Source organism: Maniola jurtina, chromosome 2 (assembly GCF_905333055.1).
Source record: "Maniola jurtina chromosome 2, ilManJurt1.1, whole genome shotgun sequence".
In the NCBI taxonomy this organism is placed as follows: domain Eukaryota; kingdom Metazoa; phylum Arthropoda; class Insecta; order Lepidoptera; family Nymphalidae; genus Maniola; species Maniola jurtina.
The window spans coordinates 15,080,460-15,108,225 of NC_060030.1; the positions used below are offsets into that span (position 1 = coordinate 15,080,460).

At 37.0% G+C, this 27,766-nt stretch overlaps 1 protein-coding gene and 1 long non-coding RNA gene across 5 annotated transcripts in view; one reads left to right on the top strand and one right to left on the bottom strand.

The window, feature by feature from the left end:
- Positions 1-27,766, top strand: part of LOC123876409 (protein lin-10-like) — a 173,326-nt gene that overhangs the window by 44,189 nt on the left and 101,371 nt on the right. The window lies entirely within an intron of this gene.
- Positions 13,876-27,221, bottom strand: LOC123876535. The gene is made up of 3 exons (XR_006798374.1): positions 26,863-27,221; positions 24,557-24,559; positions 13,876-13,886 (listed from the first exon to the last, which is right to left on the bottom strand). It is a non-coding gene; the product is annotated as an uncharacterized LOC123876535 (long non-coding RNA).

Consider the following 27,766-nt stretch of genomic DNA (forward strand, 5'->3'; position numbering starts at 1 on the left):
ATTACGATAAATCAAATACTATTATGTAAAAAAATCTGTTTTATGAATGTACAGGTAAAGCTCTTTCATATGATGATCACTTGGCATAGTTATCTTATTTTGAAAATTGAAATACATTTTTTTTGCGATGTAACCACAAATTCACGGTTTTCGGTTTTTTTACCTTTATTTGTGCTTTAACCTATCTACCTGCCATATTTCATGATTCTAGGTCAACGGGAATGATTCTAGTTCAACGAGAAGTTCCCTATAGGTTTTCTTTACAGACACGACGATGGACAGACAGACAAATAACAAAGTGATCCTATAAGGGTTCCGTTTTTGCTTTTGAGGTACGGGACCCTAAAAATAATAACTAAGGTTTCTATTTGTATAGTATGCTGCACTGTTCCATGTTGTTGTTCCGGCATAAAATAGCCTGAAAATGGACCTAAAGCCTCTTGCGCCTTCTGCGCTTGCCGTTTGCAATCTCCGGTAAACCACTGTTTACCCCGGAAATGGGGTATTATGACTGACCGCGGCGCTCTTTCGCCATCAAAATTACTTTATACCCCGAGGAAATCATACCTTGTGAGAGTATCATCTCAAAGATGAAACACCTCCATCAGGTGTAATGGTTACTAATAAATTATACGTACCTAGGTACATTTAATGTGGCTACCCAAATTTACTCACCTAGTAAAATAATGTAGATACCTGAACGAATTTTATGAAACTTTAATATAATTTATTTTCTGCACACTTCCAACCTTAGGTGCCGGTTCTTTTATTCGTGACTACAGGATGCCCGCGGCTTCGCCCGCCTGGATTTCGGTTTTTAAATCCCGCCGGAACTCTTTGATTTTCCGGGATAAAAAGTAGCCTATGTCCTTCCCCGGGATGTAGCCCATGTCTGTACCAAATTTCATCAAAATCGTTTCAGCGGTTGGGCCGTGAAAACGTAGCAGACAGACAGACAGACAGACACACTTTCGCATTTATAATATTAGTATGGATTCGTAAAAACTTAATTGGGTAAGTAAAAAAAAATTATCTACATATAAAAAGAATAGTCCTGACTTACTGACTGAGTTATCAGCGCCCAGCCCTAACCCTTGAACCTAGAAAGCTATGTACAAAGGCCCCCTTAATATTTTTGACAAGGGTTAAGGATTTTTGGATGTTTCCACGGGATAGGAAATAAAGAGGATTTATATTTTCGTCGAAGCCGTGGTCGATCGATTTTTAAAGTCAAGCTTCCTAGAAGAAAGAGAGTATTATAACTCTTTGAGCACTGTCATAACTCCAAATTCCTGAAAAAAGCTTATTATACAATCGAAGATTATCTAAATGACAAAAAAGCTTGATTTGACTCGCTCCAGCTATACACGGCGCTGCAATTGCTTGTATACAGTATGGCATATTATTGTAAATTGAATATGTACTTGAAAAGAGCAACCGCTGAGTTTCTTGCTGGTTCTTCTCGGTAGGAACGGCATTCCGAACCAGTGGTAGAGTTTTTTTGACTATTCAAAAGCACTTATAAAAGTTTAATTGAATAAAAACATTTTGAATTTTGAATTCCGCCAAATAGTTTTCTTTGCATTTCCAAGTTCTTCTATACTATTATTATTAGTTTTCGCAAAGCGGGCAAATATAAGTAAATCTATAGGAAATTTCTTTCAGTTTTGAGTTTTATAATCTGTGCCTAATGTAAAAGAAGGCAGGTTTTAAAAGTAACCCAATTTAGTTATTTTAATCCCTGACCTCGCATGCTCTGTCAGTCACAATTCAAAATACTCTGTTGCATTAATTCATGAATTTTATTTGGGTCATTCTGCGACGCGGTGACTTTGTATAGTTTGTGAATTTTCTCCTATTTTATGTTGGGATAAGCTACCTTTTGTTGAGGAACCTTTGTTTAACTGTCTATTGTCTATTTCTTTATAGAGCGATGTTGTGAAGACGGTATACCTAATTAAATTTAGTGTTTTTAATGGATAACAAGTTATCAGATAATAAGTTTTCAGATAACTTGTTATGCTTGGGAAGGCACTGGCCCTTAAGCTACAGGCTTTCCTGGTTTAGAGGTTAGGATTTCAATGTATTGTGTTGTACTGAGTTGTACTACTAAAGATTTTCTTATTTCCAACTGTATAGGACAACAGCGTCAAAATTGTCGTCAAGGGAACAAGGGGTCCAAAGAAAACCTTCTGAATTCAATTCAAAGTCAATTAGCAGATTCAATATAACTGAAAATACAATCTACGGAAGTTCGTCTTTAACTCTTGTAACAAGCAATCACCATTTAAAATCCATCGAACCGAGTGAAACCATCGAAACTTTACGAGAACTGTTGATATAATTTAAATGGTATGAAATTTGAAATGATAGTGTTTTCCAATTTCCACGTTAAGGAAGGAACTGTCTTGCATACCGCGGAAAATGCAAAGTAGAAGTAAAATAAATTTGCATGAATAAGACAGTATTATATTTATTTTAAGCCCATTTTATATTTTATTTATTTTAAGTTATCTTTTTGTTGGTACCAAATAAACAGTTTTTTTTTCTTTCTTTCTTTCTTTCTATTTGACAGCAAATTGTTATACAGTTTGACGGAATATTATGTGAATTAAAGGTGAATTACCTAGTAAAAATTGTTTTTGTGGTAATTACCTAATTAAATTTAAAAAAAAAACTGCAAACGAACTGCAAACTGCTGCAAGTTTCAGAAAGTTAAACTTCAAGAAAATGAGACGAATGCAGAGTATTAGGTGTAGAATATAATTAATAATTGCAGGGTTTATTTATTGTAACATTAGCAGATGCCCGCGACTTCATCCGCGTGGATTAAGGTTTTAAAAATCCCGTGGGAACTCTTTGATTTTCCGGGATAAAAAGTAGCCTATGTCACTCTCCAGGTCTTTAACTATAACCATGCAAAAAATCATGTTGATCTGTTGAAGCACAGACCACCAAACCAATAAACCAACAAACAAACAAACTTTCGCATTTATAATATGGGTAGTGATTGTTACCAAGTTTAAGAATTATTTTACTTTTTATAATATTACACAGACTTTTATAATGTGTACTTCTTTTTTTCGTGAGAATAATCCTTTATGAATACCACCGGCCACAGGGGAGCACATCTATCTCATTCTCTCGAAAGCTAAATCCTATAGATGTACATGTTTGTCTCTTTTTAACCCCCGACCCAAAAAGAGGGGTGTTATAAGTTTGACGTGTGTATCTGTGTATCTGTGTGTCTGTGTATCTGTGTATCTGTGTATCTGTGTATCTGTGTATCTGTGTGTCTGTGTATCTGTGTATCTGTGTATCTGTGTATCTGTGTGTCTGTGTATCTGTGTATCTGTGTATCTGTCTGTGCCATCGTAGCGCCTAAACGAATGAACCGATTTTAATAATTTTTTTTTTGTTTGAAAGGTGGCTTGATCGAGAGTGTTCTTAGCTATAATCCAAAAAAATTGGTGCAGCCGTTTAAGAGTTATCAGCTCTTTTCTAGTTTTCTTGTATCAAAGAAGGTTACATAACCGTTAGGTTCATAATATTATGTCAATTGACAAATGTCAAGCTGTCAAGATGGACGTTGCCTAGATACATAATATTTATTTGAAAATGATGTTTTGGAAAACTCAGATACTTTGGATCGTAGGCGCGGAATGTTATGTCGGGGGTGTTATAAATTTTTAATTTACACTTGTTAGTAACAGTTTTTCGTTTCATCGCTTTTAAATTACCTCTTCCAAAATCAATGGTAGGTACCTACAAAAGAAGTGTTCAATATTATGTCTTATGGCCGACTACTGAAGTGTATCTTAATATTTATTGAAAGCATCACTAACACATATTAATATTAAACAGTAGATATTAAATATTATTCAATATACAATAAAGTCGAATAAAACCTATCACTTTCCTACCAGGAATGTAAGTGAAAAGTATTCTCATATTCAGTGGAGCATGACAAGCTACGAACATAATCTCGAAAGAGAACACAAAAGCTGACTAATACCTACCGATCCGGTGCTGGCTAGAAGCTATAAGCGATCCAGATATAGCGACTCAATATGGAAATTCGAAATCGAATAACGCTGTCGATAGTATTGGGTGAAATCCATTTTAATCCTGCTGCGTATAGTGTTGCCAGGCGTCAGGCGTCAGGCTTTAACTGGACATGTTTGGCGTTTTCGGTCGTGTCCGGCTGAATATTTACGCGTTTGGCCTATCCGGCTTTAGGCTTTTTATGTAGTGCGTGATTAATATGCGCAATATAAATATTGTGTGATAAAAGAACTGAAGTACCTACTAGTTATTATATTATTGATTGTTTGTTGTAACTGATTGATTTTGCAACAAAACTTTGTCAAATAAATTAGTAACCGAGTCTTTTCTATTATACAAGTGTAAATTAAAAATTTATAGCACCCCCGACAAGTGAAGGTTACAATAACTAGAAAAAAACTGATAACTTTCAAACGGCTGAACCGATTTTCTTGGATTATAGCTAAGAACACTCTCGATCAAGCCAAGCCACCTTTCAAGTAAAAAAAAAACTAAATTAAAATCAGTTCATTAGTTTAGGAGCTACGATACCACAAACAGATACATAATTACACACGTCAAACTTGTAACACCCTTCTTTTAGATACACACGTCAAACTTATAACACCCTTCTTTTCGGGTCGGGGGTTAAAAAGTCTTTTCTGTTATGAAAATGTCCGGCTTTTATATTATGGGGCCTGGCAACACTAGCTGCTAGGATTTTTGGAAATTTAACCCTCCCACGGATTTTCAACATTCACTCGAGCGGAGGAAAGTGGGTCAGTTAGTTACTAAATATTTGCGGTATCCTTAAATATTTCCGGATTCAGCCACATCCCACAAGAGTAGGCATTTTGGAACCGCACCATTTCTCTATTTAAGCGTTATCTATCGGAATTCTCCGGATGCCATGGGTTCCTAAACTGATTAAAACAATTAAGATAACATATTGGAGTTATCAATTCTTGTCCCGGATTAATTGAAATCGATGTTGTAGCTAAGCGCAGGAATGGCGCCATTTGTAACTCATCTGTGAGCTGTCTACGTTGCGGGCTGACTTGAGTTGAGGAGTTATGTATGTACATCATTAAAAAAATATTAAAATATGTTTAAATTTTCAAAGTAAAATAACTACCTATACCAAGTGGAGTATCATATGAAAGGGCTTTATCTATACATTCAAAAACAGATTTTTATTTATTTTTATGATTAATAGTTTTTGATTTATCGTGCAAAATGTCGAAATAAATATCCGAGTACCTACGGAACCCTCGGTGCGCGAGTCCGACTCTCACTTGACCGGTTTTTTTAAATAAAAAATAACGAGCAGACGGGTCACCTGATGATAAGTGATTACCGCCGCCCCTGAAAATTTGCAGCACTAAAGGAACCGCTGATGCGTTGCCGGCATTTCAGAAATTTGTTTGTTCGCCCCTTTGGAAGGTGCCTACTTTACATTCATGTCTGTTGCTCTGAAAAAAAAAACCTATGAAGGATATGTTCGAAAGCCGTTTTTCCCAACTATCAATATATCATTACGCGGTGTACGCCATTTTGTCGGCCACCACAGCGCCCCGGGGAAATCATCCTATTGGCCGACATCGACATGCCGACATCGCCGACATCTGCTCCACTGGTTTTTGATTATTATTCATCTTTTTTCTACGTGAGGTTTGATTCTGTTCACTAACATAACAAAGCGCCTGGTCCCGTACATCTGTGTTAGACCCAGTTATTCTTAAATGTGCCAACACTAAATGACAAAAAAAATTATAATTAATTGTTTGACTCTCTCAGTACGCGATGGAGAGAGCTACGGTTGGAGTTTCTCTACAAATTGAGAAATGGGGAGTTCTGTGGAAGAACCAGAGTAATCGACATAGCTCACTGAGTTGCGAAGCTGAAGTGGCAATGGGCAGGGCACGTAGTTTGGAAAACCGATAGACCTTTGAATCCCGCGGTACTTAAATTGTAAGCTCGAAATAAAAACACAGCGTCAGGAGACCCCCAATAGGTGGATGGATGATCTTTAGCAAGTCTCTCGAGCCGCTGACCACGAGTGGTTCAAGACTGTGTCCTCTGGAGATATTCAGGGAACCTGTGTATGTCCAGCTATGGACTTCCATCGATTGAGACAAAACAAATAGACTCATAAAGCTTATCGAGTTTTGTTTTGGCAGAAGGTTACTCTTGAGGTATCTGGTACATAGCAGGTAAAAGTAAAACTAAAAAGTAAAATATTCTTTATTGTACACCAACAAGACAGTAATATATAAATAACACTAGCTGATGCCCGCAGCTTCGCCCGCGTGGATTGGTCAGATCCCCTGCAGCATCAGGATTGATGAGTTAGACTCCAAATTTTTTATGAAACAATGTCGCGAAGTTCCTCTATCGATTAAAAAAGAAATGACGCAAATCGGTTCAGAAATCTCGGAGATTTCGGTGTACATAGGTAGAAAAATACAACTCCCTTTTTGAAAGTCGGTTAAAAAAGTAGCCTATTTTACTCCCTGGTCAATTCTCTACTTGTCTGTGAAAACCCCGTCAAAATCCGTCCAGCCGTTCCGAAGATTAGCCTTTTCAAACAAACAGACAGACAGACAGACAGACAGACAGACAGACAGACAGACAGACAAAAATTTTAAAAACGTGTGATTCAGTGTTGGTATCGTTCAAATAACCATATGAGCTTAATATGAGGTAGTTATTTCGAAATTACAGACAGACACTCCAATTTTATTTATTAGTATAGATTATAGATTTATGTACAAAAGGCGGCCTTATCGCTAAAATAGCGATCTCTTCCAGGCAACCTTAAACCAGGTAGATGAATGTTTTCATTAATTTGAGACTCCTCAAAATGCCTTTTCGTAAATTGCGTCATTTCGCGAGTTATTTGTCAGCACCGCAACAGCTGTATTGCCGTATTATCACGATTTCCCTAAGTGATTGAGCAGATGGCGCCTAACGTGATTTCCCGCGGGCTCGAGGTGGGCGGCGAAAAACGAGCAAGGCATAACCAGGACGAGGAAATGATCATAATGATGATTTACAAAGATATTAACGAGATATAGGTACCTTAGAGGACTTCGTCTGTGTTGGTGTTAGCTGACGGGCGTGCTCTGCCATTCTGGTGTGTGTTTTTTTTTGTTAAAACTGACTGGAAAGCGCACTAAGGGGGTGCCGTGCGTGTCGGCGAACACCGGCATAGACGGGGTCCATACTTGTATTGTTTAATTGTTACAAATGACTAAAAACTTGACATTGGCTAATCTTTGTAAAGCCAGACGAGAGAGAGAAAAAAAGGTACCTTAGAAAAATGTTAATACAATCATGATGTGAAATTGGTATCGGCTTCATCTCAGAGGTTTGCAGCTTTGTGTTTTTGTAACGTTATTTACGACGCACTGTACTCTATCAACAGAAAGAAGTTAGTATGGGTACGTAGTGTCCCAGAGGTGGGTCTGTTGTGGCGGACATCCGCTGGCGGCGTAACGACGCGTGGTCGATCCCTTGTGCTCCGTCGTCAGCGGCGGGATGGAAATTCATGAGGTTTTTAGTCGGTAGGAGTCTGAAATAACCACTGTGCTCCCTCGTGGCCGCTGGTATCCATGACGGATTTTCCTCCACCAACCAAGCACAAACATACTTTCAAAAAACAAGCGAAATTCAATTCGAAACGGTTTTCAAAAAGCATTCGAAATTCTATTCAAAAACATAGTTTCGTTTGTGATTGGTTGGTGATTCGAAATGGTCAACGCCAACTGAGATTTTCGTATTTTGTATGAGATTACCTAACAAAGAGAGTCCTATGCTAACTTCTTTCCGTGGATGGATTATAGATGGCTCATTCCGAATAAAAAACATGTTTCACGAAATGTTTAAAATTGGTACGACGCCATCAAGTCCTAAGCTAAAATGAGTTGAGGAAGATAAAAAAAGGGGAAAAAAACTTCTACATATTTATTACCTACAACCCTTTGTATTTTACGTGATTTTACTTTCTAAATGTTTACAATGTTATCATATTATTTTGAAAAATAAAAGATTTAATTTGAAATCAAAGTGATACGGAAAAGTACGGAAAGAGATGAGAGTAAGGAAGATCGACTAATTGTGTAATAGTAAGTTACGACCTACGACCGCTGTGGGATGTTTGTCTTGACGCGTCTGGGTCGTTCACCCGCTCACTGTAGCTCTAGTACGAGTTGCCACATCTCGACAACTTTAATAGTTTTCGTAAGCTTCCATAAAGGTTTCTATTCTATTTGTACTACGACTGCTATGGGATGTTTGTCTCCCGACCATCAAAACAGGTACAATTGTACCTACTTTGAATAAATGATTTTGACTTTGACTTTGATGTGTCTGCGACGTTCACCCGCATAAAGTCAGGACTTTTTGAAAAATGTTGATTTTCTAATAATATCCACAGTTACAAGTTTTTGTTCCGCAAAGGGAGAAAGCTTGCTGTTAAATGTAGATATGTGCCTATGGGATACAATCACTTTGGGAGTTTTCGAAAATTTAAGAACTTGTAAGTAAATCGTTACACTCGTATATATAAAATAATTTGAAGTATGCAATCAACAGCTTTTTTTTGCGATTCATTGATGAAAATTATTGGCACGAAATGCTGTAGAAAGTTATGAAATTATTTGACGTTGATGTATGGAGATTCAAAGTACTTGTAGATGGTAATTGAATAAAAATATTTTGAATTTGAATTTGGAGAGATTCGATATCGTGTTTAGTTTTCAAAAACTACTCATACTAGGGGCACGGGACAAGGGGGTACAGACTCTCATGAGAGGTGTAAGCCGGGAGTAAGTCCTAACCAGAAGAATAAATGGCTATTGACATTGTTTTCCTTGGAAAACTCATTTTATTAACCCCCGACCCAAAAAGAGGGGTGTTATAAGTTTGACGTGTGTATCTGTGTATCTGTGTGTCTGTGTATCTGTGTATCTGTGTATCTGTGTATCTGTGTAGCTGTCTGTGGCATCGTAGCGCCTAAATTTTTACACCGATTTTAATTTAGTTTTTTTTGTTTGAAAGGTGGCTTGATCGAGAGTGTTCTTAGCTATAATCTAAAAAAATTGGTTCAGCCGTTTAAGAGTTATCAGCTCTTTTCTAGTTTTCTTGTAGAAAAGAAGGTTAGATAATCGTTAGGTTCATAATGTTATGTCAATAGACGAATGTCAAGCTGTCAAGATGGACGTTGCCTAAATACATAATTATTTATATGAAAATGATGTTTTGGAAAACTCAAATACTTACTTTGGATCGTCGGGGGTGTTATAAATTTTTAATTTACACTTGTTTTGAGTATTTTAGTTCGAGGAATTCAATTTGGATTTGTGAGAACTTTTCAAACTACAATCACATTTCACACTAATATTATAAAGGCGAAAGTTTGTGTGTATGTACGTGCGTATGTTTGTTAGTTCTTCACGCAAAAACTACTGGACGGATTTGGCTGAAATTTAGGATGGAGATAACCTGAATTATAGCACCTAGGCTACTTTCTATCCCCTAATATTAAGAAGTTCCTACGGGATTAAAAAAAATCTATATCCACGCGAACGAAGTCGCGGGCATTCGCTAGTAGTATAATATTGTCAAGGTTTCATAAGACCGGCAAACCTATGTAGGTATATTTATTTTATTACTGGCATAAACAGCGTGTTCTGCTTTATATTGAATCGTAATAATAATAATTTATAGCAGAACGTTATACAGCTGTTTAAATCCAATATACTCGTAATAAACATTAACTAAGCAGCTAAGCACATAAACTTTATTGACCTTAGGTTTATAGGTGTTCATTATGATGTAAGAAAATATGAACCACACAGAATTCTAAATAGAGTAGGTAAGTGGATATAAACTTCTTTATTTTGGTTTTTCGCAATTTTGTAAACTAATACGACAACTTAGGCTTATGGTATTTTAATTGCGATAATGGCAGTATCATCCTCACATGTTTAAATAAAAATCTTTACTTGAAAGGGTCCAGTCCAATAATCCAGTCCAATTTTTTAACCTATTTTAGAATCTCATATGACATTCATTTTTAACTCCCGACCCAAAAAGAGGGGTGTTATAAGTTTGACGTGTGTATCTGTGTATGTCTGTGGCATCGTAGCTCTTAAACTAATGAACCGATTTTAATTTAGTTTTTTTTCGTGTGATCGAAAATGTTCTTAGCTATAATCCAAGAAAATCGTTTCGGCCGTTTGAAAGTTATCAGCTCTTTTCTCGTTACAGTAACCTTTACTTGTCGGAAGGTGTTATAAATTTTTAATTTACACTTGGTAGCTATGAGTATTGGGTACAATACGCAAAAATACTGTATAAACAAGAAAATGTGAAAAATAAACATTTTCAAAATATCCACATTTTACTGCACGTAGATCAAAAACAGTAGCATTTTTAATTGCTTTCAAAGCTCCCCTTTTGTTTTGAGTTGCGATTGTATGGCACAATCGTAGTGTAGCTATCATACAGTTCGGAAAAGAAACTCAACTATAGGTCCTCGACGTACCTGACTGTTGACAGGCCACCATATTTTGATGCGTGTTGTAGGTGTCGTTTTACCCAAAGGTGAGTGATCTTCGCGTTGGTAACTATGTAGTCTGTGCCGATACGCGCATGCATGTCACACACACACAAGAAAATGAATTCGTCTTCACTTTTCAAAATACAAACTTTAATAAAATCGGTCCTTACAAAGCTAAGGGCCGATTATTCAATCAACAAAATAACTTTTGTTGAGGAATAAATTTGAGGGTTTGACAGTTTTTGTAGAGGAAATCTTTCAATGCGTCTTTATTCCTCAGATAAAAGTTATTTGACGGCTGAAAAATTGGCTCAAGTATTATAATGATTCATACAATTACCGTGCTGCTTCCGTCACGTCACATCGGTGCCATAGCGCTTTGTATCAAAGTAAACATTCCTCAAGTCCGTAGCTTAACTGTATGATAGCTAAGCTGTGGCATAATATTGAATGCGTTTTTTCATGCGCCTCAGATATTAAGTCCATTGTTGGGATAAATCTCCACTGAAGCGCAGCACGGCAAAGCGATATTCAAACGCTGTTTATACTTGAATGGAAAATCTTCAATATTTAATCTACGAGGCATTTGCCAGTCTGGATTATTTAAATGGACTTAGCAATACGTGGGTAGAATAATACCTGCTTAGTGCCTTTTTTTTCAGGGTTCCGTACCTCGAAAGGAAATACGGAACCCTTATAGGATCACTTCGTTGTCTGTCTGTCTGTCGGTCCGTAAATTATGTACACAAGCGTATAAATAGCGACAGACTACAATAGGTATTGGCGAGGAGTTTACCCATCTTTTGACACCTACGAGCGTGCTGCAGAAAATGGCGGCCTTTTACCGTCGTTTTTTATTAGTATTTAACTTATTTAATCAATATCTCTAGAGTGTAGCCCAGTTGAAAGTCGTGGGGCTACTAATAAGCAGGGGCGAGGAATCGATGGCGCGGCGCCGGCCGGCCGACGACCCTCGATACACGCCACTGGGGTTACTAGGTTTATACTTTAGATATACCTACATTTAAATAGTCTAGCTGTAGGCCATGTTCAGAGGACAGATATGAAAGCCGCGCGATGAGCATACTAAGATCTATAGGGCACACTTTGACTTTGTTCGGACTTAAACCGAGACAGATTTACCTATATCCTAACAGATGCCCGCGACTTCGTCCGCGTGGATTTCGGTTTATTAATTATCCCGTGGGAACTCTGCTTTTCCGGGATAAAAAGTTGCCTATGTCAATTTCCGGGACGCAAGCGACCTCTGTACCAACTTTCATATAAATTGGTTAAACGGATGGGTCTTTGAGATTCCCGTGGGAACTCTTCAATTTTTCGCGATAAAAAGTAGCCTTTGTCCATCCCCGGGATGTAACTAACTCTATACCCATCAAAATCGATTGAACTGTTAGGCCGTGAAAAGCTAGCAGACAGACACACTTTCGCATCTATACTAATAAATAAAATTGGTGTGTCTGTCTGTAATTTCGAAATAACTACCGCATATTAAGGTCATATGGTTATTTGAACGATACTATAACTGAATCACACGTTTTTAAAATTTTTGTCTGTCTGTCTGTCTGTCTGTCTGTCTGTCTGTCTGTCTGTTTGAAAAGGCTAATCTTGGAAACGGCTGAACCGATTTTGACGGGATTTTCACAGACCATTAGAGAATTGACCAGGGAGTAACATAGGCTACTTTTTTAACCGACTTTCAAAAAGAGAGTTGTGTTTTTCTACCTATGTACACCGAAATCTCCGAGATTTCTGAACCGATTTGCGTCATTTCTTTTTTAATCGATAGAGGAATTTTGCGACATTGTTTCATAAAAAATTTGGAGTCCAACTCCTCAATCCTGATGCTGCAGGGGATCTGACCAATCCACGCGGGCGAAGCTGCGGGCATCAGCTAGTTTATAATATTAGTATGGAAGTATGGATATTCTTAAATACTGGTACGCGGTCTCCATTCCAGAGGTCTGCCCCATCGGCCGTCGTCGGTTCTGCGACAGACATGACCTGCCCATTGCCACTTGAGCTTGCTAATCCTTTGAGCTATGTCGGTCGCTTTTGTTCTTTTGTGAATTTCCTCGTTCCGGATTTTATCCATGAGAGTGATACCCAACATAGCTCGCTGAGTGACTTGTAGTTTGTGGACGAAGCCAACTGTCAGTGTCCACGTTTCTGATCCATACATCATCACAGGTTTTACTTTTAGTGACGGTGAAAGTTAAAATACTTTTTTCCGCTCGCAAAGCGTCGCAGATAATAGTTACATACCAGTAGACGCGATGTTATTGTAACGCATTTGTGACTAGTTCCTATTCAGTGCTCTCAGCTGATTGCTCCTGCGTATAGTTAGTTATTCTTCTCTTACAAGCCGACTACGCCTGTCACATTTATATAGGCATAGCTCTACATGTTCTTTTGCCTATTGAAAAAGAAATTCTATGATTTTCGAGGATGACGTGGTTTTCTAGAGAGCGTTTCTCGATTTCGTAAGGAAAGCCAAACTTCTTTTTGCCTATTGAAAAAAAATTCTAAGATTTTTAGAGATGGCGTGGTTTTTAACAAAAATAGGGGTGTTATAAGTTTGACGTGTGTATCTGTGTATCTGTCTGTGGCATTGTAGCTCTTAAACTAATGAACCGATTTTAATTTAGTTTTTTTGTTTGAAAAGTGGCTTGATCGAGAGTGTTCTTAGCTATAATCCAAGAAAATCGGTTCAGCCGTTTGAAAGTTATCAGCTCTTTTCTAGTTATTACTGTAATCTTTACTTGTCGGGGGTGTTATAAATTTTTAATTTACACTTGTCTAGAAACTACACTAGTCTTGTTTTTCGATTCCGTAAGGTCACTGTCCAGTCACGGTCCAAAGCGTTCTCCTTAGAAAACCAGAGCATTATCGCTAGAGAACCGCCAGTGTGCCCTCACACCGTAATCCTGTTATTAAAAGGAAAAGGACAAAAATGCATTCATTTTAACCAGATTCCCCCAGTTTTGCGTTGTGTATTATTGCCTAGTAAAGGGATGCATAATTAAAGTAGTTACACACTCCGCCTGTGCTCGGCGCGAGTTTACGGCCGATTACGCCTTCGCGTGGGACATCAAAGGGAGATTATGACGTCACCGGTTCACTATAGTAGCTAATTGCTATATACATAGTCGGTTCGACACAGACGTGTGTTAGAATCGGATGAATAGTGCGCGACAGGTTGAGATGGCAACTGGGGTGGGGACGCTCCGCACACCCGCACAGCTCCCCCGCTAACCCGCTGCGGGTGAGCGCGGGTGACGAGCAGGTATACGGCGCGTCCCACCGCCTTTTACCGCGATTGCCATCTCAACCTGTGCGTCGTACTATAGGTATGTGGATGGTTTAAGAAAAAGACCGATCGGCCAGCGGCCAGACAAGCAGACATTATTATGGATGGAGAAGAATTACTTATTAATATTAAAAGTTGAAAACGTGTTCATTGTCCTTTCGAAGCGACAGACAAAGGATGCGACTGGAGGACAAAAGGAAAGGAGTTTTTATGAAACCGAGCCCTGTTGCCTGGCAACCGTATGCCTCGGAACACCGGGAGCCTTAAAATAAAAGTTTTTCATATTAAAAACAACCTGCTTTCGTTGGGATTAGTTGTACGATAAAATATTATTCTTTGTTATTAGCGGTAAGTCCTAAGGTGAGTCTAGACAGTTTTCAGAATAACTAAAGAAAAGTCTGTAAAGAGTGCAAGGTACCAACTACCAACCTTATGCACATGATGTATACTTACAGTTCTGTGTCCATTATGCTTACTTTATAGTTTAAGCTCTAAGTTAAATAAGCAATGATGAAGTTGAATATACCTACTTACCTACTAATTTGTTACTAAATAATTTTTAACTTTTTTTTGTTATACAGTGCGTTTTCTGCTAATTAATATCATTTGCTTTAACAGCGAAGGAAACCATTGTGAGGAAACCTGCATGCCTGAGAGTTCTCCATGTACTCAAAGGTGTGTGAAGTCGGTCAATCCGTACTGGGCTGGCGTGGCAGACTATGGCCTAAACCCTTTCACTCTGAGAAGAGACCCGTTCTCAGTAGTGGGCCGGCAATGGGTTGATTATGATTTCTTGTACGATGATGGTACGGAACCCGTCGTGTGCGATCCGCCTCGCGCTTGATCGATTCTTAACCTCTTCAAATCAAGTTTCGCGACCACAGTCTTAATTACCGATCAGAATGTTCGGCAGGAACGAAATTAGCTCCGAAACGAGTTTCTAAGCGAACATGCAACCTGCGGCCGTTGAACCGATCGCACTAAAAGCATTTACTTTTGCACGAAAGCTCTCTCCTTATTTTATTATACACTAACTTTTGCGCGCGGTACTACCAGCCGAAATCAGGTTAAACTACAAGTACATTTCAATTGACCTCCATAGATTACAACGAGATTACAACATGGGGTTATTCAAAGGGCGGACCAACAAATTCCTAAAAGGTTGGCGACGCATCAACGGGACCTTTGGTGCTGCAAATGTTCATGGGCGGCGGTAATCACTTAACATCAGGTGAGCCGCCTGCTCGTTTGCTCACAATTTTTTTTTAAAAACCTTATTCTTTGACGGTGCCTACTACTGAGAGATCAAGCTATCTATGTATAAAGGAAACGGTCGTATTGTATAGAAGCAGGCGTCTTTCCATCACACTTCACACTAATATTGTAAAGGCGAAAGTTTGTGTGTGTGTGTGTGTGTGTGTGTGTGTGTGTGTGTGTGTATATTTGTTACTTTTTCACGTAAAAACTATTGGATGGATTGGGCTGTTTAGAATGGAGATAGATTATACCCTGGATTGGCACATAGGCTACTTTCAATCCCGGGAAATCAAAGAGTTCCCACGGGATTTTTAAAAAACCTACATCCGCGCGAACGAAGTCGCGGGCATCAGTTGTTTATTTAATACAAGGAACCAAAAGTAATCCGCTGAAATAGACGAATCTGTATGGTGCAAAATGCAGCATGTGGTTATAGTAAATTATATGACAAATGAAGTATTAGTAATAGGTGTAGGAACTGAATAGGCATCTGCTTAGCCTAAGGCAGCTCAGGCCCTAACTACTGCTCAACCTACGATTATAAGAGCTAAGAACAAGGAACACAACAAAATACATAACAATGACCGCCACAGTTTATTCGGTTTTTTTAACAAATTAACAATGCAACAAACTCTTTGTTTGTTCGTGAATCCTTAATGACAGTCTGTCTGCGAGCCAAATGCAATTGTTCTATTACCTTCAGTAAAATAAAAAACCTGAGGACCTTTTATACTGCGTTTTTATACTGGGCACTCCGTTTCACAGCGACGACCTACTCCTGGTTCATTACGATAGTAATAGTAGCTTGGAAACCTAGACAAAAGACATTTCGAAAATTAAAAGCTGGATGTCACTGCCACAGTGTAATATAACAGTGGATCAACTTAGATGTCGTTTTGTCTGGGAAAATAGGGTAGTTGAATAGCCATAATCATCATCATCATTGTGACCCGCCGGTCCACTAATGAGAACGGCTTTTCTCTCAGAATGTCATATTTTTATACAAGGTGCTAGATAATGTTCGTAACATACCAGTAAACTGAGGTTAGGTCCAATGTGTAGATGTACGTAAAAAATATGTAATGAGTCTCGTAGCGTGAAACCCGTATGAGGACTTAAAGAATTTGTTTAAAGCTCCAATGTAACAACCCTGCAAACAGATGATTGCGGAAATGAACTCGTAAACTGTGAACTCGAAGGATCGTTTGAATGTTTGTTAAGTAGCAGAGACAACAAAAGAATCTATGGCATTATTTGGTACTACATACCTCAATTTGACATGTTAGTCATAATCATTTATTCTTGGTAATATACATTATACGTCAATCCAATAATTCAAATTATTTTTATAATAAAATGTCACAATGTTTTTTATAGATAAGATTTATCAAAAACAATGTAGGTATATGGTCGAATTCTGGTTTTATTAAAACCAATGACTTACCAGTTACTTCTGATTAAATCACCTTTTGAATAGGTACCCAGAGATGGGAAAATTTATTTCTGGTCCGCAAAATGTAAATCTGCTTTGAAAACTACTCTTGCAGTTCATTATGATAGTAGCTTGCGAAAATCTCTAGACAAAAGACATTCCGAAAATTAAAATCTGAACGTGGCTGTCACAGTGTGATACTAGCAGTGGAATAATCCGCTCACGGGTGGTGAATGAAAATAAGGCCTTTAAGACGCTCCAAGTTTCGAATGGCCTCGAGCATTTGGTTCCCTCTCGCCCCTCTACACCTCGACATTAATTTACTTTAATTTTTACCGCCATCTAGTGGCGGTAAACTGTACTACGGCTACAGGTCAACCAAGTTAACAACCTCAACATTGGCGAAAAAAGAAACGACATAGCACCGATGCGCTTAGCTTTTTAGGGTTCCGTGCCTCAAAAGGAAAAACGGAACCCTTCTGGGAACACTTTGTTGTCTGACCGTCTGTCTATCTGTTTGTGTGTCCGTTTGTCGTGTCTGTCAAGAAAATCCATAGGGTACTTCCCGTAGATCTAAAATCATGAAATTGGGCTGGTAGGTAGGTCTTATAGTACAAGTATAAAGGAATAAATCCGAAAACCTTGAATTTGAGGTTACATCACAAAAAAAATATTCATTCAAAATTCCAAATTTCATGATTCTAGGTCGACAGGAAGTACCCCATAGGTTTTTTTGACAGACACGACGGACGGACGGACAGATAGACAACAAAGTGATCCTTTATGGGTTCCGTTTTTTCTTAACCCTAAAAATAGATAAAAAACTTAAAAACCACCAACACTAAATAGTAAAAGCAATTTAATTTACCATCCAAAAAATGATACTATAGAACTACATTTTACTCTAATATGTTCGATAAAAATTAAATTATTTTTTATTTTTTAGTATTGGTGGGGGTTTTTTTTTATTATGCATAATAGTGATTGATTTATTATGCAAAATTGAAAAAAATACCCGAATACGGGACCCTCGGTGCGCGAGTCTGACTCGCACTCGGTTGGTTTTTTTTCCATAGAGCAAAAGCGTGTTAGAAGCGGCAATGGAGAAAATTTAATGTGTGTTGATATCGTAAAAGACCTGAATTAATATTTTTTATTCAATTATAAATTAGCACTTGTTTGCTATCTCACCTGGTAAATAGCAGTAGGTAGTAAGTGACGATGTGAAGCGTACTTTGACTTTACTAAGACTACATTCAGAGTCAATATTGAATCGTGCTATAATGCATAAAATTTAAGAAAGTGCTTGCCATTTAAGTTTTATCCGTCAATTGATATTTGAAAAAACCGGCCAAGTGTGAGTCAGACTCACGCACTTAGGGTTCCGTACTCGGGTATTTATTCCAACATTTTGCACGATATATCAAAAACTGTTATTCATAAAAATATGTTTTATAATTATTGGCGTCACTCAGAAAAACAGGTATTATTTAAATATTTTTATCGAATTATTGGAATGTCCTCTTCAAAACCAACACAAAAAAACACAAGTTTAATGTGTAAGGTTATCCGAGAGTTTTAATCTAAACAAACTAATGCCAAAATAAATAATTTAATTAGAGCGTGATTGCTATCACAACATCTAATTATTCAGTTCACAATCCAAATACCGAAAATATGCGATATCGCTCCGAATCTCAGAAGGAGACTAAACTAAAACCTTCGAAACACCCGTATTTATGCAAGTTCAATCTTGTTGGCCTCCTAGCAACAGATTGCATGACATCGAATGAGCGAAATATCGATTTTATCAAACTACCTGCATTAGATAAATTAATAATTTTATATTATTTTTGACAACTCAAATCAATTTTTAAAAATAACCTTACAGTTCGGCCGTCCTGAATTTAACACGTCCTCGTGTTTCTAATCAATCTTGTCATGTCAGTCGCGGGCTTCCTTGCCCATAGTCAAATGAAAATCGTGGGCTATCCTGCCCTCCGTCAAATCATTAAAACCTACCCTTGAACTGCCGAACTCTCAGTTTTAATATCCAGTCAACAATAAATCCAAAAGACTAACTTCTCATTCGATGTATACAAAATCTGAACCACTTATTGCAAATTACTTTCCACTTCACAAAAGACTAAATTATTAAAAAAAAACTAAAAATTTTAATCACCAAATCAAACTCAATGAAAATTTTAATAAAATGTGGGTTGTTTACAAAAAGATACCAAAGCGAAATTAAGACAACGTGAGACACGTCCCGCTTCTGAATTATTGGCGTCACTCAGAAAAACAGGTATTATTTAAATATTTTTATCGAATTATTGGAATGTCCTCTTCAAAACCAACACAAAAAAACACAAGTTTAATGTGTAAGGTTATCCGAGAGTTTTAATCTAAACAAACTAATGCAAAAATAAATAATTTAATTAGAGCGTGATTGCTATCACAACATCTAATTATTCAGTTCACAATCCAAGTACCGAAAATATGCGATATCGCTCCGAATCTCAGAAGGAGACTAAACTAAAACCTTCGAAACACCCGTATTTATGCAAGTTCAATCTTGTTGGCCTCCTAGCAACAGATTGCATGACATCGAATGAGCGAAATATCGATTTTATCAAACTACCTGCATTAGATAAATTAATAATTTTATATTATTTTTGACAACTCAAATCAATTTTTAAAAATAACCTTACATAATGTACAGGTAAAGCCCTTTCATATGATACCCCACTTGGTATAGTTACCTTAATTTGAAAATCAAAGCACATTTAATTTTTTTTCAAACGATGTAACCAAATTCGGGGTTTTCAGATTTATTCCTGTACTTGTGCTATAAGACCTACCTACCTGCCAAGTTTCATGTCTCTAGGTCAACGGGAAGTACCCTATAGGTTTCTTGACAGACACGACGGACAGACGGACAGACGGACAGATGGACAGACAGACAACAAAGAGATCCTATAAGGGTTCCGTTTTTCCTTTTAAGGTCCGCAACCCTAAAAAGGGTAAAGGATAATAATATGTAAACCAGTGTCCTACCCGTTCAGAGTTCAGACCTGAGCCAATTTGGAAATTGTAAAATACTGACTCGATCGGGGGCTTGATATCGAACCCAGGACCTCCCACTTAAATGCAATAGGTATATAAATAAGATCATGTTAACAAACTGGATTAATTGAATTTATACACAAGGATTGTTGGTGAGAAATAAAAATGGTTTTGTAGGGGTAATAAAAAGTATATATTTTTTATATTAAATTTATGAATGAATAAAATATATGAAAATAGAATATGTTTGGTATTATAAAAGTGAGGCAGTATTAGTGATTTTCATCAGTTTATTTTAACACAGAAAATTATTAAACTTGTTACTGAAAATTAAATCTGATTCAAAAAATTAATCAGTGATTTAGATATTTTTATTTTATTTTTAAATTTCACTCATAACTTTGACCACAGTGCCGTGAGAGTGCAGATTGTGAGTTATGAATAAATTTACAAAATACCTACACTTAAAAGAATTCAGAAGTCAATTTAGATGTGAAAGCCCTAAGGGCAACAATAATTTAGATAATTTTATAAGTTATTAAAATGTTCGCGTAGAAGCTTATCAAGAGTTTTGATCTTTTAAATAACCTAACTGCAATATTAATTTGATCAGAATGCACTTGATTTTGCAATCACTTAATCAAAATGGCGACCTTAACACAAAAGCGTTTAATAGTCATTCAGTCTCGAGTCGGAACGAGACTGGCTTAAAAATTATTATAATTTTTTTTTTTTTATAATTTAAACTTTAATTATTACATTTTAATATTACTTTTAATTTACGTAATTTAATTTGTGTAGAATTAATTATGGACATATAATTACTGTCTGAAATAAAATATTTTTATTTATTTATTTATTTAAAAACCGTCATGCAGCCGTATTTGTACAAATTGATTGAAGATGGCTGCCCGGAAGAGATCGTGTGACGTCGAATGGGTCAAATATCTGTTTCATTACTTTTATTTTAAAACTAGCTGATGCCCGCAGCTTCGCCCGCGTGGATTGGTCAGATCCCCTGCAGCATCAGGATTGAGGAGTTGGACTCCAAATTTTTTATGAAACAATGTCGCAAAGTTCCTCTATCGATTAAAAAAGAAATGACGCAAATCGGTTCAGAAATCTCGGAGATTTCGGTGTACATAGGTAGAAAAACACAACTCCCTTTTTGAAAGTCGGTTAAAAAAGTAGTCTATTTTACGCCCTGGTCAATCCTCTACTTGCCTGTGAAAGTCCCGTCAAAATCGGTTCAGCCGTTCCAAAGCCTTTTCAAACAGACAGACAGACAGACAGACAGACAGACAGACAGACAGACAAAAATTTTAAAAACGTGTGATTCAGTTATGGTATCGTTCAAATAACCATATGAGCTTAATATGAGGTAGTTATTTCGAAATTACAGACAGACACTCCAATTTTATTTATTAGTATAGATATAGATAATTCTTGAGAAATAAATTTTGAAAAGCTAACAAACTGAAACAAAACTTTCCTGGCTTCTTCACGCCTCGTGAAATAACTCCTCGTTTGTTTGCAAGTAGGTAGGTAATAAATATATCGATTAAATTACAAAATCACCAAAGATGTATAGATAGATCCAATAAGAAAAAAACCGGTCAAGTGCGAGTCGGGGATAATATTAATCAAAACTATGTAATGTATTTACAGGTTTCCCTAAAATTTGCCTTAATAAGTAGGGCTATATATTTCGACATAATACTATTTACTATATACTAAGTACTAACTATTTCTGAAACCGGTAAAGAAGTTTTGCTTTAAATAAAAGTTGAAAAAACTATAACCCGACTACGGAAAAATGAGACAACTTGAACTCGACTTGGTACAAGTAAAATAAACTAAAAAGAAAGAAACAAGATAGGTGCTTAGTGCATCGTCTTGAGTAAGATTCAATACATCCATCTGGCCGATTTTTTTCGTATGAAATATAGCCTATGCCACCCGGGCCTTTACAACGAATCGATTGACACCTCATTCATCAAAATCGGCCCAATAGTTTAGGCGCTACGGTGGAACACACAGAATCTGGATACAAACATACATACATACATACATACATACATACATACATACATACATACATACATACATACATACATACATACACTGCTAAAATCATAACCCTTCCTTTCGGCTTTGCCATAGTCGGGTAAAAAACGCTCAAGGTATTCTGTCTTTTTTATTTATTTGCCGCCTCTGCCACTTTCATAAGCTGCCGCGAAAACTCTGCGTCATGACTACATAGTATAAAACAAAGTCGCGTCTGTCAGTCCCTACGTATGCTTAGATTTGCAAACGCTGGCTATGAGATAGGTCAAAAAAAGGGTTCCGTTTTTCCTTTTGAGGTACGTAACCCTAAAAATTTATGCCATCAAGAAATAATTAGTATTTTCAAATTTCAAAGGTAACTATTTATAACAAGTGGGGTATCATAATATTGTGAAAGGGCTTTACTACGTATATATTTTTATGCACAATAGTTTTTGATTTATCGTGTAAAATTTCGAAAAAATACCTGAGTACTGAACCCTCGGGGCGTGAGTAAACTACAACTAAAATAATAAAAGTAAACAAAGAATCTGTTGTTAGTAACCTACCTATGTACCTATCGTACAATTTGCAATATTATGAAGGTATATCGTACACGACAAATCGAGATGGCAATCGGGGTGGAGACACCCCGCACACCCGCACAGTCCCCGTGCTAGCGAGCGGTGCGGGCGAGCGCAGGTGTGCGGGGCGTCCCCCCGCCTCATATTCCAATTGCCATCTCGACCTATCGCGAACTTTAGTCGGCGATAGGTCGAGGTAGGTAATTATAACTAGCATCTAATTATAATAATCTAATTATAATTATATATAGTACGCGACAGGTCGACATGGCAATCGGGATGGGGACGTCCCACTCACCCGCACAGCCCTCGCGCTAACCCGGTGCGGGATAGCGCGGGTGATGTGCGGCTCATTATCCGATTGCCATGTCAACCTGTCGCGTACTATGGGGTGCTATTATAGGTACCTCTACCTACTTATAAATAAGTTTTGACCACTATTGTAATCTGTGTCGGTAGGTAGGTAGGTACTTAGTACTTACCTACTTACAGTATTTTGCCCAGCTGCTTACATGAATGACGCAACAAGGAATGGTGTGTGTTTATTCATTCATATTATAAAGAAGTAAAGTTTGTATGAAGTAATCTCTGGAACTACTGATCCAATTTTGAAAATTCTTTCATCAGTAGAAAGCTACCATTATTCCTGAGTGACATAGGCTGTACTTATTTATTTTCAAAAAAGCCGTAGGTACGAAGCCGGGGGCGAGGCCGTTTATAGTAAGTAGTAGTACCTAGTTAGTCAGGAGTTTCAATGTTCCACTATGGGTGACGAGGTTTCGGATTCAATTCCAGGGATCGGGCCAAAAAATAGTGTGCCGCACAATATTTTTATGTAATAATAGGTATATTATGGGAAGATAAGTAGGTACTTACGCGATTTTCATGCTTTCAATCTTTTGTAGTTGGGATCGTTTTAGTCGAGATATTTTCGGCATCCTGATATTTGACTATGATACCTTCGTACCTACCTAACACAATTTAAAACAACGAAATAACTAAAAAACACTTCTAAGTACCTATTTACTATGGAGTTCACTAAATGGATGATAAAAGTTTCTTAAAACTAAAACAAATCATCCTTATTCAATAATTTATAAATAATAATTTCGCTACAATAAGATCACACAAAAAATATTTTTCGTAAATCGAGAGCGATTGGCGGGAAAAATTGCGCACATCCACCACGTCTGAAGGGCGCCTGCCGTATGCGTCGCGTCTCCCGCGCAGGGCAGACTAGGATTATTTGACCCAAATGTGAATTTTTCATAAAGAATGTCGAAATAGAATAAAATACGTTTCGAAAGTGTATCATATATATATTCCCTATTATTAAATGTAAGATTTACTTTCGTGGTTGCACAGGTAAAGAAGTTGATACACGATCTTAAATGAAGCTACTATTGTATCAGATTCGTGTATTTATCGTAATAAACGATTATTTAAATAAATAACTCTAAATAACTAAAGACCATTAACCAAACTATTGTACATATTTTTTTGAAAATTTTGTGATGTCATTTGTAGGACTAGATAGGTGTTGAATAACAATACTTTCAAAGGAATAATGTCGGCAGGCCCTTAATGTGAATTGTAAAGTCAAATTAGAAATTATAATACATGACCACTTTTTTATTAAGATTTGAGTAAAGCTTTTGAAATATTTTGACACGTCTGAGGTTGGCTATGTTCACCGCTGGTTGTGAATTGGTGTATACCTACTATTGAACTTACAACATAATAAAAACATACCTCCCTATATCCTTAGATACTTCGAAAACCTAACTAACTACATAATATTTCTTAATTGATTGATTTTTTTCAAAAAATATCTAGGATTATTTTGGAACACTTGGGCTCTAAATCATTGGACGTTTGTATTTCGGGGTTGCAATATCAGTTTAAATGCTCTAGTCAGTTTTTTCTTTTAATTTTCGCAAGTGTATGATAATAGTAGCCAATTTCTTAAAAACTTGGATTGCAATTAAGTATTAAAACTGCTGTAAAGTCTATAAAAAAGTACGTAATTCCGATAAGTAGAATTAATATGTTATGCTGATTACTCTACGCTATGTCGAGATCACAATGCACACTGTCAGCTACAATGGCTCTCAAATTAAAATATGAAAATTAATTTTTAAATTAAGAGTTCTACTTGAAGCTCTCTAATTATAGGGATGTTTTCCTCAAGCACTCTCCAAGTGAATTTCTTTTGTTTTTATAATATAAGGAACTAGCTGATGCCCGCGACTTCGTTCGCGTGGATGAAGGTTATTTAAAAATCCCGTGGGAACTCTTTGATTTTCCGGGATAAAAAGTAGCCTATGTGCTAATCCAGGGTATAATCTATCTCCATTCTAAATTTCAGCCAAATCCGTCCAGTAGTTATTGCGTGAAGGAGTAACAAACATACACACACACACATACAAACTTTCGCCTTTATAATATTAGTGTGACAAAGAGGGCTATTTATAATATTTTGAAAATTTCCTGTGCAAATTAGAAAATACATCCCAGCGAAGTCTAGGCACTAGGTTCGTTCAGTTTTCGAGATATATATTAAGTAAGGTGCCTTCATATTAAGAGATCCCGGAGCGCTAGTAATAGCAACCATGCACTGGGGGTGGCTACCGAGGGGGTGTTAGTTGGTTAAAACCGGCCAAGTGCGAGTCGGACTCGCGCACCGAGGGTTCCGTACTCGGATATTTTTTTCGACATTTTGCACTACAAATCAAAAACTATTATGCATAAAAATAATTAAAAATCTGTTTTAAAATGTACAGGTAAAGCCCTTTCATAATATTGTACCTCATCACTTGGTATCTTACTTTGAAAATTGAAACACATTTTTCGGATTTATTCCTTTACATGTCTCTAAGAGCTACCTGCCTACCAAATTTCATGATTATAGGTCAACGGGAAGTACCCTATAGGTTTTCTTGATAGACACGACGGACGGACAGACAGACAGACAGACAACAAAGTGATCCTATGAGGGTTCAGTGCATTAAGCTCAACACACGATCAACAACTAATATGGAATTGACAGGGCTAAGTTTTGTTCATGAGATTTACTAAGCTCCTTTCTAACTAATTTCTAAAGCAAATAGGTATTTACACTATACCTACCTGCCTTTGAACGAACTTTGTCACTACTAAAGAACTATCTAATACAAAACGAATCAGCATTGTAAGTTGCTGTGTAAGAAGATTAAGCATTTTCCCAGCAAAGAAGGTTTGCCTCTTAAAGTTGTATTCAGCGATCAGGCAGTCCATTAAGCTCAATACACGATATAAAAGAATGCCGGCCGCGCGCTCGACCGGAAGAATCGATTCCTATCTTCTGGAACTCTTTCCACTGTTAATGCACTGTTGTTTCTTGAAGTTAGAGTTTACTTTGCGCAATAAATTAAAAGGGAACGAAAGGAATTTTCTTTTTTAACTCCAAGTCTTGCGTATGAGCATACTTATTTAAAATAATAAAATAATATTCAATCCGCATTATAAATAAATCGATATGTTAGGTTTGCAATTTGTGGAACCAACACGCTTTCGGCGGTGTTCCCACTAGATTTTAACATAGGGTTATTCAAAGGCGGATCTACAACTTTCTGAAAAGCCAGCAAAGCATTGGCGGTTCTTGAGTTGTTGCTAATGTTCATGAGCGGCGATAATCACTTAATATCAGGTATTGGCGTCACTCAGAAAAGCAGGTATTATTTAAATATTTTTATCGAATTATTGGAATGTCCTCTCATTACCAACACAAAAAACACCAGGTTTAATGTGCAAGGTTATCCGAGAGTTTTAATCTAAACAAACTAATGACCCATCTGCTCGCCGCTATGACAATAAAAAATAGAAATACATGGACCCACACGCAGCACTCCCTTTAGACAAAAAAGAAATCGTTTTCTAGTTTATAATATACTCGTAATGTAGAAATGAGCCAAGGCTTGCATTGTTTAAGACATCTTTCCGGAAGATAGACTACGGAGCATCGTCCTTTGACTCGAAATATCAGATTCTCGGTTCTAGAATATCTCTGTCTTGTTATTCATATTGTAATAGTTCACTCAATATTCTCGAATTTTGCTGTAAAGCCCTGAGTTGACGGAATTGATAAAAGATCGTCGATTACTGAGCCGGGTACAAGACGCGACCAGTTAGGCTCTTAATGCACTGCACCCGAATCATTGCATGCATGGAGGCATTGCGTAAAGAGTAACGCAGAAGCACGACAGGATGTCAAATCAAACTAAACACATTGCATAGAAGCAGGCGTTACTTTGCGGAAGTCCATGATATACAAAAATCAGAATCTTAATTTTCTATAATCCGCTAAAAAAGCAAATCTGTATGGCCCAGCATGCAGTACGACATGCACTACCCGTTCTTCCACTGCTAAGCATGCAGGAAAAGCCAGCCACCAAGCAAGCCCCAACTACCACCACGCAGTACCACACATCCACCTGAACACACACGACACAATATGTTTCGTTCCGACATCGGAGCATCCTCAGGAGACCTTACATTGCACAATTGGGTATTTTCCTACTTTTGAATGTGATAAATATTATTACTTTATTATAAACTAGGATAAAATAATGACGTACGCTGAAAAAAATATTAAAATCCAACAAAGATTTACAAAGTTACAGGCATCTTAATTTTGGAGTGGGAGGGTCTTCTATCCCTTTCTCGCAAAACGAAAATTTGTATGAAACCGCAGGAAGCTACTATGGCATTCGCACACAGTGCCGTCATAATACTATTATCGCTATCTCTGTCTAATCTGAAATATTTAAATGCTTATAACTTTTTTGTTATTTGATCAATTTAATTAGTTTTTTCAGTTTACGTCATTATTTTTATCCTAGTTTATAATAAAGTAATAAAAAAATTAGAGTAAAATACCCTATTGCAAAGAATTGCAACTGTGCATACTGTAGTTGACGCCGCCGATACGCGTCCTTTCTGACCAGGTCTTAATACCCGGCGACCTAATTAATTCGACGAATTGCTCCCTACCAGTCGACTCGAAGTCGAATAAACAGTCCGATAGTATAAACTAGTCGTTGACCCCACTAAATTACATTACCTAAGGAAAGCGTTATATAATGTAAGCATTGCATTTGCGGCATTGCTATCAACTACCTTTAATATAAAACACCAAAGATACACAATTTCTCAGAAATATAGGTACCTACCTAATCGAATATAAACTGACTGCATTTTACATTCATATTATTTTTCAGTGTTGTAGGTTGTGTCTTGTACAAGTTTCCCTATTATCTTGTACATTGAAGTACTTACATGTTTTTTTCAAAATCTTTTTTGGACTAAAAAACGCAAGTCAATCTCTACAACTCTAAATAAATAAATGAGAAAATCATAGATCTATTGCGAAAGTGTTTTTGTTGGTTGGTCTTTGTATCATATCA